We start from the raw sequence: 12,266 nt of genomic DNA, 5'->3' as shown, positions 1-12,266 counted from the left end.
ATGCTGAACTGTTGTTGGTAAGCACACTAGAGTAGAATCACTGTTCCCTGTGAAATACTGAAGTACAAATGTGTAGCCAGCTCTAGCCCGTACTTGAAAATTGAAAGCTCAGAATAACCTACAAGCTTTAAACAGTAAATCATCATTTTAGTAAACAGAGATCTGAAGTGTTGGAGAGAAAACATGCAGGTCCATTATGAAAAAGACTGGCCACTGACAAAGTGAATGTTTTACCAAAGATATTCTTATTTTGGTCTTTCCATGAGGATGAAATACCTGATACTGTTAGCTTTTATGTGGCTGAAGTGTTATGGATGGAGTACATACATAGTGCAGATATATTAAACTAGGTTGTCAAATTGTTGGAGTCAGTGAGTCAGAGGTCTCTCTGAAGAATTCAGACAGAAATCAGAGTGCAGGGATTGAATTAAAGCCTTTGGATGGATTGAAGTATATTAAGCCACTCACACATAAGGTAGAGTTGTAAGTTTAAGTTTTAGGAAAAGTAAGTGATCTGTAAGTAAGTTTTAGTATGAGCTCTAGTGCTTTTAGTAAGGGAAAGGTTTCGAATGCCAGAATAGCAGTCCAAGTTCTAGTGAAGATTGAAAAACATACTAGTGTTTTCAGTGGAGGCTCCAGAAATGTAGTCTTAGACATAACAGAGCTGTTAAATGTAAGCTGCTGCTTACACTTTTCAGATAGAACAAGATAGACCGTATGCGTAGTTTATACATAACCTGGTGTGTTAAAAAGCTGAAATTCTAATAGGTTAAGGAGTGGTGGTCCGAGTTGTTGTCTTAGCTTGTTGGGAAGATTCTATGTAACAGCATGCATTGGGGAGAGCTGGTGCTTTTTGCCACTGCTACTTGTCATTGCTTTTTGTCATTGCTTTTGCCATCAGTTTTTGGTATTGCTTTGCTTTGCTCTCTTGCTGCCATCATCAACACCCAAGAAGAAGATAGGAGCTGCCGCAGCAACATCACCCGGAACTTTGACAAGAGCAGTTTCTACTTCTGTCTGGGGCTTCATATGGAAACTTAGCATGAACTTTAATGACTGTGACTGTGCTTTTTGGGACTGATGCGCCTTTGCAATAAACAGCTTTATAGCAACTATTAGCTGCTTTGCTCATTTAGGGAGAAAACCTGACAAGTTGGCACCAGAGGTCTATCCTCACACCAAATTATTTCAAATATCATAAGGTACCATTATTTCTGTGTGGTATAGCTGCAGTGCATGCAGAGTGCCCAGTTCCAGCTTGTGTTTTCATTGAATAAAAAACATTTAGGAATATGGGTATATTACTAAAATACTGTGAATCAATGCAAAGCAAGTTTTCCCTTTAGAAAATTCCATTTCTCTTACAGTAAATGACTTATGAATTAAAGACTTATGAGATCACTGAAATAACTGCAAACTTTTCAAACCACTGAAAATGCTGGAGTACAGCTCATAACCAGGTATTACAAACTGCTAAGTAACTTTCTTTGATAAGTATCATGGAATTTTTACAGAAAATAAGGTTTGATTTTTTTAATCTACTATTGTATTATTAGTGTCTTAGATTATCAATATCTTGAGTACCTTGAGCATAGTCTAAATAGTCATAAGTGGCCAGGAAAAGATGGTATAATAAACTAATATTTTTGTTCTCAAAACACATTTTACTTGAAAGCACTCAACTCTTTTCCATTTTTTTATCATAGCATTTGATAGATGTGTCTACCAAACACACCTCATCATACTCACCTCAGCATGAGATGCCACTTTTATTAAAATACTTTTAAACCTAATTTTTAAAAAGTCCCAGAAGCTATATGATCTGATTGGTGCAAAGAAATTCATATTGAAACATGGCACCAGCCTGTTAAACATCTCTTAGGAAATGTACAGAGAAGTATATTCTTAGACTCAAAGGAATTAATATTTTTTGACACAAAATGGCTGTAACTCAAAATCGCTTATTTTTTTCATGCTATATAACTCATAAGAAAATTCATATTTAAAATCAGTCAAAATGTGAATAATAAAGAACCCAAAAGACATACAAAACACAAAGTGCAGAATTTTGAATCAAGAATACTAGTTTTATGGGATTTCTATTACAAAGGGTAATTTCACTGTAAAACACTTTTTCTTTGATTTGCAATAATCATAATAGCAGATTCAGGATGCTGTATACTTCCTGCTTCATGCCCATGCTGTGACATGCACTTAACATTTGAGTAATATTTAGCAACCAAATAACATTCTTCCTATTTTTGTGAAAGGACATTTATTAAAGCATTGCAGAAAGGCTGAGAAAGTGCGAACAGCAAAATAATATATTTGGTATTTAATTCAGATGAAAATTTATGTGGAAAATGCAACAAAAGTACCCCATCCTCTTAGTAACTATCTGGGAAATGTTAAGAAGCAACGTAGCTTCACTTAGATGTCCCATCCAAAAGAGAAGCTTGGTAATGATTTTGTCAAGCATTTGCAATGAAACATAAAGTGAGGTAAAAATGTTAGAAATACACAGTCATAGTGGCCCCCTTTCTTATCCACCCTAACATCCAAAAACTCTCAGCAAGGCTTTCATCATTTCATGGCTCATTTACTGTAACAACCTTTCCCTGACTAATCCATTTTTTATTGCACATCTTTTCCCAGAATGCTGTTGCTAAATTCATTTCCACTTCAGTTTTGCAGCTTTATATGAACTCTCCCTTCTCCAATATGTCCTGTATAAAGTGAGGCCTGTGTAATCATTGACATATGACGCAACAGTACTGGTGAATTTTATAAAAATCAAAATCAATGTTCCGTGAAACAGATAGTACTGAATCTGTGTTGCTTGATAATTTTCATGTCGCAGTTGTGATCTGCATTAGCTCATTCTGATTTTTTGCTGTCAGTTCATCATATTTGCAATCCATCCTCCATAAATTTAGAGACCCTGAATTTTGCTTTTTAAAACACAGCATTGAAATAATGCATATAAAACAATTCCCAATGCCTTTGAAGGTTGCACATTTCTGTATGACATGCCATGAGGTAAATAGTTTATCAGTTTGCTTTTTAATGACTGAATGCTTTTATAAACTTCTGGTAAGTGACTGCTTTTAAAAACTCCTATCACAGATAGTTACCTTTAAATATGTCTGTTAAAAACATGTTTCCCAAGGTTTTATGCCATAGATAAATACTTACTCTTGCTTTAAGATTTGAGCAAAGTTTAATTTGAGCCTGAGTGAAAACATCTTTCTTCTCACTCTCTGTGTATATAAATGTGTGTATGTTTCAATGCACTATATTTATACTGGTTAATTGTATATTGCCCAATATGCCATAGACTGCCACTTATGCTTTTAAATTCTAGATGTTGCTTATGCTGACAAGAATTGGTGAGCAAATAAACTGAATATTTTGGACCCAGATACCTTACAGGATTGAGGTCCGTTAATTCCATTCCTCAGTATTTCTGAAGACATCTTTCCTTCAGGAATTTGGTGACAGCGTTGTCCTTGTTTGTACTGCCACAACATTGTTTCAGTTGTTCTGTTTTGTGTGCTAACTTACAAATTAACATTTAGGAAGTGTTTAATTATTTTTTATAGTTACTCAATATTCTGTGGATTAACAGAGATTCAAGAAAAAGAGAACTAAAGTCCTACTATACATTTAAAGTTGAAGAATTCACCAGGTATTTTCACTGGTAATAACATTTTCACATTTACAAAAGAGTAAGTATTTGCCATTCCATATACCATTGAAATAGGTCTTCCTTCTTTGTAATATTTGGTAATAATACCAAAACATCCATTATCTATACACTTATGAAATCATCTGCCATCCTTTAGTATTTTAAACAACAATGCTGTATGTGGCTTAGAGTGTTTTAATTCATTTGCTTATTGCTGAAAGAGACCTGTATTCTATAATCTTTCCCAAATTTATTATGTATATTATATGATGAACACAAAGTCATAAAAATACAAGGAAATCTAACTGCTGCTTCCAGTAGATAAATTCCTCCACCTTATTCTGTGTCCCCACACAACTATCCAAAATGGCTTTCTAATTAAAAATGTGGTAAGTATAACAAATATCCATGTCTTTTTCTTCCATATAATGTTAGTCTGGACTATGTTACTAGCTTTTAGCTGTTAAATATGAGTGAAAATCAGTTCTAGCTAATAGCAAGCTCAGTTTTTTGAAAACAAAGACAAAGAATTGGAACACTAAGGATTTATGCTCCAATCTCTCTGAATTACACTGTGCTCAGAGAAATTTGAAATAAGAGTGGTTGCTTATATTAATCATTTTTATTTTATGTAAAAAAGAAGCAATTCCTAAGGACTTAAGAATTCTTTGCAAAGGACTTTGAAGTCCTTGGATGACTAGTGCCCAGCGACTCTTCCTTGTCTCCTTTATGTGTTATGGTGCATGACAGGAGAAGCATTAGCATTCAGGAGCTGTCACTGGAGACAGAGAGATACAAAAACACCCCTGCAAAGCCTGAGTGCCTCTTGAGGTTGGAACCATGGCTCCCCTGGTGATCTCTGTCTTTCTGCTGGTGTCAGCTGCACTCTTGCATGCCAGCAAACAAGGTGGGTGGCAATTAAGTTCCTCAGGTATTTTAATATATCAGCAGTCTGCAAATATTACATACCTCACAGTATAATATTTTGTCTCCATTAAATCCCTCAAATTATACTCAGATTCCCCAAATTACCCTTTAATAACACAACAGAGATGTGATTGCAATTACTGCACAAATGGGTTTGGTGAAGGTGCCAGGCTCCATATCAGTAATGAACTGAAATAAAAAAATATGTAACTTATAATTATTTATTGGATAAATAACAATATACAAATCATAAATTGTATAAGGCAAAGTGACATGGGAAGTGTACCAACAGCTACGACACTGAGGAAAATACTTTGATTTCACTCAGCAATTAAGTTGAGTAAAATTACAGGACAATGTCAGAATATAGAATTTTTATTCTTTAAGCATTTTCTGACAAAAAAAAAAGCAGAGAGTTTTCTGTGATGGCTCTTGCTCTCAAAGAACACAGCTCATGGCTTCTCTGGAGTGAAGAAAAGCGCTGATGATCCCCTGGTTGCACTTCATGTGGGGAACTACAGGTATGGCTTCAGTGAGAAGCTGTCAGAAGCTTCCCCAGTATTAAATCAGATAGTGGCAGTGCCATCTTGACTATGAGAGGAACACACTGCTGGGCAAGGCCAATTCATCAACAAAGCTGGAAGCATTTCTGGGATAATATATTGAAGAAGGGAGGTGGGGAGGGGGGAAATAAGATGAATCCACAGCAAAAGAGGGCATATGCTATATTTATATTTACCCTGTTCTTGATGGATACACAATAAATGAAACTAATTTCTCCAGGTTTCTTATCATGCAGAAAATACAGGAGTTTCACACCTAAATTTCACTTCTCTGAAAAAGGGTACAAGAGGAAAAAGGCACCTCATAACTTGGATATACTTCCCTCCTTCTGGAGCACAAGGCTGTGGACTGCATGAAAACATATTGTTTTTCAGGCCATAGATACCTACAATTCCAGGACGTGACACACATAACATACAAAGTATTTATTAGGCAGCATGACACTTTAAAAATATAATCCCCACTGTTTCCTGGTGTGTGTGTATAACAAGCAGCCTGGGAAGGAAGCAAAAGAATCTTTTGCTAAATATTACGCGCAAAAACAGTACACCCCGTTGGGTTTTGCCCTATCTGGGACATAAGTAGGAAAACAAATGGGAAGACCACTGGTGTGAAATAGGAATGCTGTTCGCGTTAGTCTCCAAGAGGAATGCAACAGGCTTTTGAGATGAACATTTGGCTCCTTCAAGGGAGCGGGAAGAAAGACCTAGGAATTGTGCATCAACTCATTGCTAAGGAATTGCTGCTGGCCTGTCCCCATCAGATCACTTGGGAAACAACCCGTTTCTCCAAGTTTCATGGAATGTGTGTTGAGCTGAGAGACCAGCTCAGGACCCCAAAGGAGGGAAAACACCAGGCAACATTATTAGGCAGCAGACATTTTAGAAAGGGGCAGCACGAATGCCTCCACTTGGAGAGAAAGCTTTGCAGTTGGTTCTCCACAGAACGACTTGCAATTTCTTGCTCCTTTCAGAGGCAAAAGAGAGCCAGCAGCACGAGTCCTTCTGCTTCTCCAGTGCAGGCAATGTGCTCTGGCTCCTTTGACAGAGCCAGGCTCCTGCACAGCTGCAGCTGGAGGCACCTTAGAGAGAAGCACAGAGGAGGAGACCCAGAGCTGCCCCTGCACTGCTTTGCCCCATCCAGAGGACTGAGCACAAATGCCCAACGGGAGGACAATGCTCAGAGCAAACTTGCACCAGAAGCAGTAAAATAGGCAAAGGTGGCCCACTGCTGTTTGCGGCCCCTGGGCGCCCTGGGGTTCTGCATGGAATGTTGGCTGTGCCCGTAGCAACCGGCGTTGTCTCCTCCTGCTGCGGCCGTTGCTGGAACACTGGTGGAGCAGCGGTGCAGCAGCAGCTGCAGCATCTGCTCCGCAGTGCCCCTGAGCACACACCTTCTGGCCTCTGCGCCAGCTCTGGCCTCTGCATCCACATCCTCATCTCCTCGTCAGCCGCCAGCCATCCCCGCAGCACTCTGCCACTCCCCAAGGTAAGGAAATCCCCGCTTGCCCTCAAACCACCAACACAAAGACAGGAGGCTCCAGCTGCCTGGCCCACCACCCATGACACCCATGCTCTGTGCTCACTTTCCCCAGAGCAGGATACACATGACAGTGGGCTCCAACTTCTCTAGGAATACTGATGCCTCCAGTTGAAATGCAGACCATTCCCTAGGTGACGCACAGAGGTGTCATGGGGCAATTGCACATTCTCATCCACCGATGATCCCATTCAAAGTGCTTGGTACCCACTGAAGTCCTAAAACTATGTTGCGCTGACACCAAAACCATCTGCTCCTTACTGAGGAGTTCAGGGCTTTGGTGGCAACAAATCCTCTTGGGCTCTGGCTCTGCTCACACTTCCAACAAAGCTTTAAAACCACAAAGATGCAACTTCTCCTCCATGATCCCTGCTGTTCAGGACATGCAAGCAGTTGCAAAGGCTTGTCCTGCAACACTGCCTTTCACCTACAAAAGCCAGTCTGGTTACAGCCATTATTATGCACTCACATACTTTCCTCACTTACAGATACATAATCCTTTGATATCTTTAGAGATTTTTCCTCTGCCACCTCCATGGCATCTCTTTGCTCTAGAGTTATTGCTGCACATTTCTTGATCTTTTTCAGTGCTTGTAGGGCTGCTTCTGCGTCTCGCTCAGAGGCAGCCCTGCAATACCATCTTGTGTGGTTCTTCTCAACAACACAATCACAGCATCACCAAATTTGCATGGTTGAAATAGATGCGCAAAATTCCCGCACAGGACACCTTCAAGAATCACACCCTGTGCCCAAGAGCAACGTCCAAACAATTCCAGAGCTCTGGCAGCCTTGCTGCTGTCACCCCTTCCCCGAGGAGCCTGTTCCAGTGCCCAAGCACCCTGTGGCTGAAGAACCCCTTGCTCATATTCCACCTAAGGCTCCCCTGGCACAACTTCCATGCCGTTCCTTTGGGTCTTCTCGCTGGCCCCAAGACTGAAGGCAGCAGTGCATGCCTTCCTGCTTCCCCTCTTGAGGATACTGCAACCATCTGGGGGGTCCTGCCTCAGAAGTTGCAAGTGAAATGGAGCAATTACACCAAACTGAGGCTTCTTGGGACAGAGGAATTATTGGCTTGCAATGCTGAGCATGAGAAGGAAGGCTCCCGACACATGGCGGCAGAACGATTTTTAGCTGCAGCATTCTTTTCATCTCTTTCAAGTGGAAAGGAGAGGCACCATGAAAAGGAAAGCGAGAGCCCCCATTCGGCCGTGAGTTTTGCCATAGGGATTAGAGGATGGCAAATTTGAGGACTGGGCAGCAGCAGAACTGCTCTTTCGGAGTCAGCTGCGATGGGTTCAAGCCCGTGGCTCCACGGGATGTGTCTCTTGACACACGGCTTGCCTTTCTTACCTGCGCTTCCTTCTTGCTTTTAGAAAAATCAACGTTGGCAGTGACTTTCAGGCCGAGCTCCCCGAGCTGCAGAGCAGAGCGCCAAGTGACGATGAAGAGCCTGCATCCCTGGTCTGGAAGCCCTGGGAGGATGATGACTCTGACATGGACAAGCCTGACCCAGGTGGCTGCCCAGCTTTTCTTCCACCCCTGAGATATCTGCATGTGTAAAACTCTCCTCTTATGCTATGCTTTTCTCCTTGTCTCAACTGTCGTCCCACGTGGCCATGTTAGAGACAAGGAGAATGCTCTCTTTGTGCAGCAGAGCAGCAAAATGAACAACTTTCCTGTTCTCAAACTTGCTTGGCGCCATTTGCCACTGGAAGAAGGGAGACTGGCAAATGCCTCATTTTAGAGAATATGGTTTGAAGGGAGAGCCAGCACTAAATGGGCCCTTGCTTCAGCTGCCCCTTTCTTTGCTCTCCTTTTCATGCTCTCCAACCTGCTGTCTTCCGCTCCTGGGCTTTCCTTCTCCCTTGTATCTCATCCTTTCCCCTTCCTTGGCTCAAGCCTGACTCGTGGTGGGTTTTTGTTGTGCTTGCAGTAAGAGAACTGTTGGACATGGCCAGCTCCCGTGGCTTTCCCAGGGCAGCAGCTAACCTGGAGCTCGCCCTGCACTGCCTGCACCAGGCACGCGGCAGCGTTCCGGTAAGGAGCGGCTCTTTGGGCACAGGCCCAAGAGGGGACAGGGAAGAATTACTAAGGCCTGGCCACTGGGACAGCCTTTCCTGGCTGCTCCTTCAAGAGCAGAGTTAAGAAGAAGCGCAGCTGCCTGCTGTGTCTCCTCCACCTGTGTCAGGCCTCAGCCCAAATGGCTCCGGCAGGGACAACATCTCTCCTGGAGGCGCTGGCCCAGGGTCCCGCAGCGTGCTGCCTTGCAAATCTCCGGCACATCTTGGTTCTCCAAGACATTTTGGGGTGGATTGAGGGAAAACTCTCAGAAGCCTCAGCAAGCCGAGACAATTCTGGGTGCAGGAGGAACAAAATGCTGGAGTTGCTGAGCCACATGCCACTCTTGGGGGGCACGACTAAAGGACTGGGTAGCAAAAACGAGGGATTGGCAGCAAATCACAAGGTTTGAGCCATAAGAGAGATCCGGTGGAAGGAATGCCTGAAGAGGCAAAGTAGATGAAAGGGGCAGGGTTGATGTTTCTTGGCTCTTTTCCATGCGGTGGGGCAGCTGAAGCCTGTGTCCCTTTCATCTTGCAGGAGGCTCTGGAGATGTTGCTCTCAGGGGGGCCTGCGACACCTCAAGGCCACCCCTTGGCTGATTACCATTACGCAGGTAAGCAAAGCAGAGCTTGTTCCTTCACTCACAGACGCTGCCGTCCCCTCAGCTGCCATGTCAGGCGTTTACGCTTCAACGGCAACACCTGCACAAAATCACGTCTTCTCTGGGGGCGGGGAAAGCAGCAGCATCTAGTCCTTCAGCCTGACTTCTTTCCCGTGCTTTTTTCCCTGGGCAATGCCTGCTCTTGCCTTCCATACTTTCTGAGGGAGCAGACACGTGCACAGGTGGATAGTGCCGATTGCCTCTGGGTGGCCAGTGGCATCTACCTCAAGTGGCAAGAAGCATCAATTTACCTGCTGCTTTTATTTGCCAGGCTCTGGCAGATGGACACCTGAGGAGAAGGAGTCCTTCCTAAAGGCTCTTCTAACCTATGGCAAGGATTTTCATCTCATCCAGAAGCAGGTAAAGCCATAGGACGTTCTTTACACTGGCAGATCATAAGAGGGAAATGTTGCTTCTTTCTGCTTCCAAACACTGCAATTCAGTCTCGCTCTTCTCCTAGATGAAAAATATTGAAATCATAAAGATATGGGGCATCCCTTTTCCTGCGGATGAAAATCCTGTGTGAAAGCAGTGATTGTGCCTCTCCAGCCCTTTCCTCCAAGCTCCTTTGGCAGACACAGCTTTATTCTGCCCATTTGTCGCATGCTTGTGCTGCTGCTTCCTCAACATATTGTGCCGGGAGGACTGGAAGGGAAAGAAACACTGTGCTGGGTGGATTTGTTGCTGATCTGTGCATCATATATCTTATGCATTACACAGCATAATACATGGCACTCCACCTGGCAGAATGCCTCTTTTACTCCCTATTTATTTCATCCTATGCCCTACTCCACCTACTCCATGCTTTTACTTCCTCCATTACCCCATCCTCTACTTCTTCTCCCACCCACACTACACGATGGCCATTTCACATTCCTTCTTTTTCTTTCCACAACAGATTCCAAGTAAGACTGTGGCACAGTGTGTGGAGTACTACTACTCCTGGAAAAAAGAACATCAACTTGCCTCCACTCTTGCTCAGGTGAGTGGGAAGAAAGTCAAGACAAGGCAGCAGTCTCAAGAAACTGAGAGAAGGGGACAAAACCTGCTGGCGAGCCATGCGAGACGCACCTCTGCCAGGTTCCATGCCCTGGGAAAGGCACAGCAGATGCTGCCATGATCTTCATTGTGCTGCTGCTCTGAAATCGGGAATTCTGGAGCACCCCTTTGACCCAACAAAGCAGCACCTTCACCAAAATCACCTTTGACTCTCTGTAGACTGATTGCTCAGGGACTGGCGCCCTCACTGATGCCAATCAGATCCTTCATTTCCCACCGCTTGCTAACATCTCCAATCCCGGCTGCGCTCATGCAGATGCTGCACATTTTCAGGGATCTTTCCCAGCATCCCAGCAGACTCCCCAAAAATGACCTGCCAGTGCTGTGCCTCCACTCCAACTATTCTTACAGGAAAACTCGATTTTGCTTCACAGAGAGAGAGATCATTTAGCAGAATAGAAACTAAGTAAGCATGGGCCTTCACTAATTGGGCTGAATTGAAAGCCCATTCCATAGGTATTTGTGGAGGAAGCATAGGGATAGAGAGATGTTAGGCAGAGAGGTATATGAAAAAAATGTAGATCTGAAGACACGCACGTATTTAAGCCAGGCCTTTGGGCAGTAGAAAGGAGGTGATTTCTCCTCCAAGGTGCTGTCTTGACACCCCACCAGCACAGCCCACCTCCAAATCCAGGCATTTTCTCAGCTCTTCAGGCTTTGGAGCAATTTCCTTAGGCCAAAAGATTTTTGCGCTGCACGCTCTGATTTCCAGCTTTGTGGGAGGAAAGAGATATTGATAAGGATTCTTTGATTTGCAGACGGTGCGTGAAGCAAAGAGGAGCCAAAGCCCTCCCAGAAAGGAGCATGGGGACACAGGCAAGAGGAGCCGCAAGAGGGCCCGCAACGCGGAGTGTCCCTGCTGCCAACCGGCCCAGCCGCCCCGCTCGGCGGGAGGCCCCTTTCCCTGCGGGCAGTGCCAACGGTGCGCAACTTCTTCCTCTGGCTGCTCACAGCCCGGGCCCTGGCACTAAAACACGCTGGCCCTTCCCAAAGGCACCACGGGCCAAGCCCAGGCCACTTGGAGGATGGCTCCTCGCAGCCGTGCTCAACGTGCTGACAGCCCGCTTTCAACCCAAACTGCTCACTTCAAGCCCAGCATTCAGACTGAAACCTTGCCGTGCCCCAACAAGGCACAGCTCAAACAAGTAGCAATAGGCACACCACAGCTTGCTTTGGTGCTGCTGCTGGAGTTCAAAAGAGGTTGAGGCAAGAAGAGAAAGAAATCGCAAGGAACTGGAACAACAAAGACTCATGGTGCTGAAAAATTCACATAGGTGTCTCAGCCTGGGAAGACAGAGAAACACATAGAGAAATGGAAATCTGGCAGATGGGTTTACTGGTGTGTATTGAATGAACAACGAATGGTTTGTTTCCTATCTTGCAGGGTGTTTGCAACCGTGAATGCAAGGAACGCACACATGAGAAAACATCGCCCACAGAAGGAGGCAGAGCCACTCGCTAAAAAGGAAAAAACAGATTAGCCCTGCAGCTCTCCAGGCCTAGCAAGAGTTAGCCGTCAAGAGGATTAGATAGAAATAGGATGGTTTTCGAAGTTTTTAGGCTGCTTTATTCTTCTCTTTACTTTACTAGATAGGCATTTCTCAATTGAGTAGCTAAGGTTTGTTAGTATGATTAGAAATTGATGAGTAGTATTAGATTTATCCATAAATGTAAGAGGTTTGGTGTTGTTGGCTCTGCTCCTTCTTTCCTCATTTACTCTGTGTTAAGACAAAAACTGTCTTGTTCATGAAACCAAAGTTTGTTCCG

The 12,266-nt window shown here is 43.9% G+C and overlaps 1 long non-coding RNA gene and 1 pseudogene across 2 annotated transcripts; both read left to right on the top strand.

The window, feature by feature from the left end:
* Positions 1-8,629: 8,629 nt before the first annotated feature.
* Positions 8,630-9,812, top strand: LOC306814398 (zinc finger protein 541 pseudogene; annotated as a pseudogene). Its single transcript has 3 exons — positions 8,630-8,755; positions 9,317-9,392; positions 9,712-9,812. The product of its transcript is annotated as a zinc finger protein 541 pseudogene (transcript).
* A 541-nt stretch (positions 9,813-10,353) lies between these two features.
* Positions 10,354-11,935, top strand: LOC306814482. The gene is made up of 3 exons (XR_013777176.1): positions 10,354-10,422; positions 11,258-11,421; positions 11,884-11,935. It is a non-coding gene; the product is annotated as an uncharacterized lncRNA (long non-coding RNA).
* Positions 11,936-12,266: the final 331 nt, after the last annotated feature.

This window comes from Erithacus rubecula, assembly GCF_903797595.1.
Source record: "Erithacus rubecula genome assembly, chromosome: Z".
Lineage (NCBI taxonomy): Eukaryota > Metazoa > Chordata > Aves > Passeriformes > Muscicapidae > Erithacus > Erithacus rubecula.
This window is presented reverse-complemented; position numbering and strand designations above follow the sequence as displayed.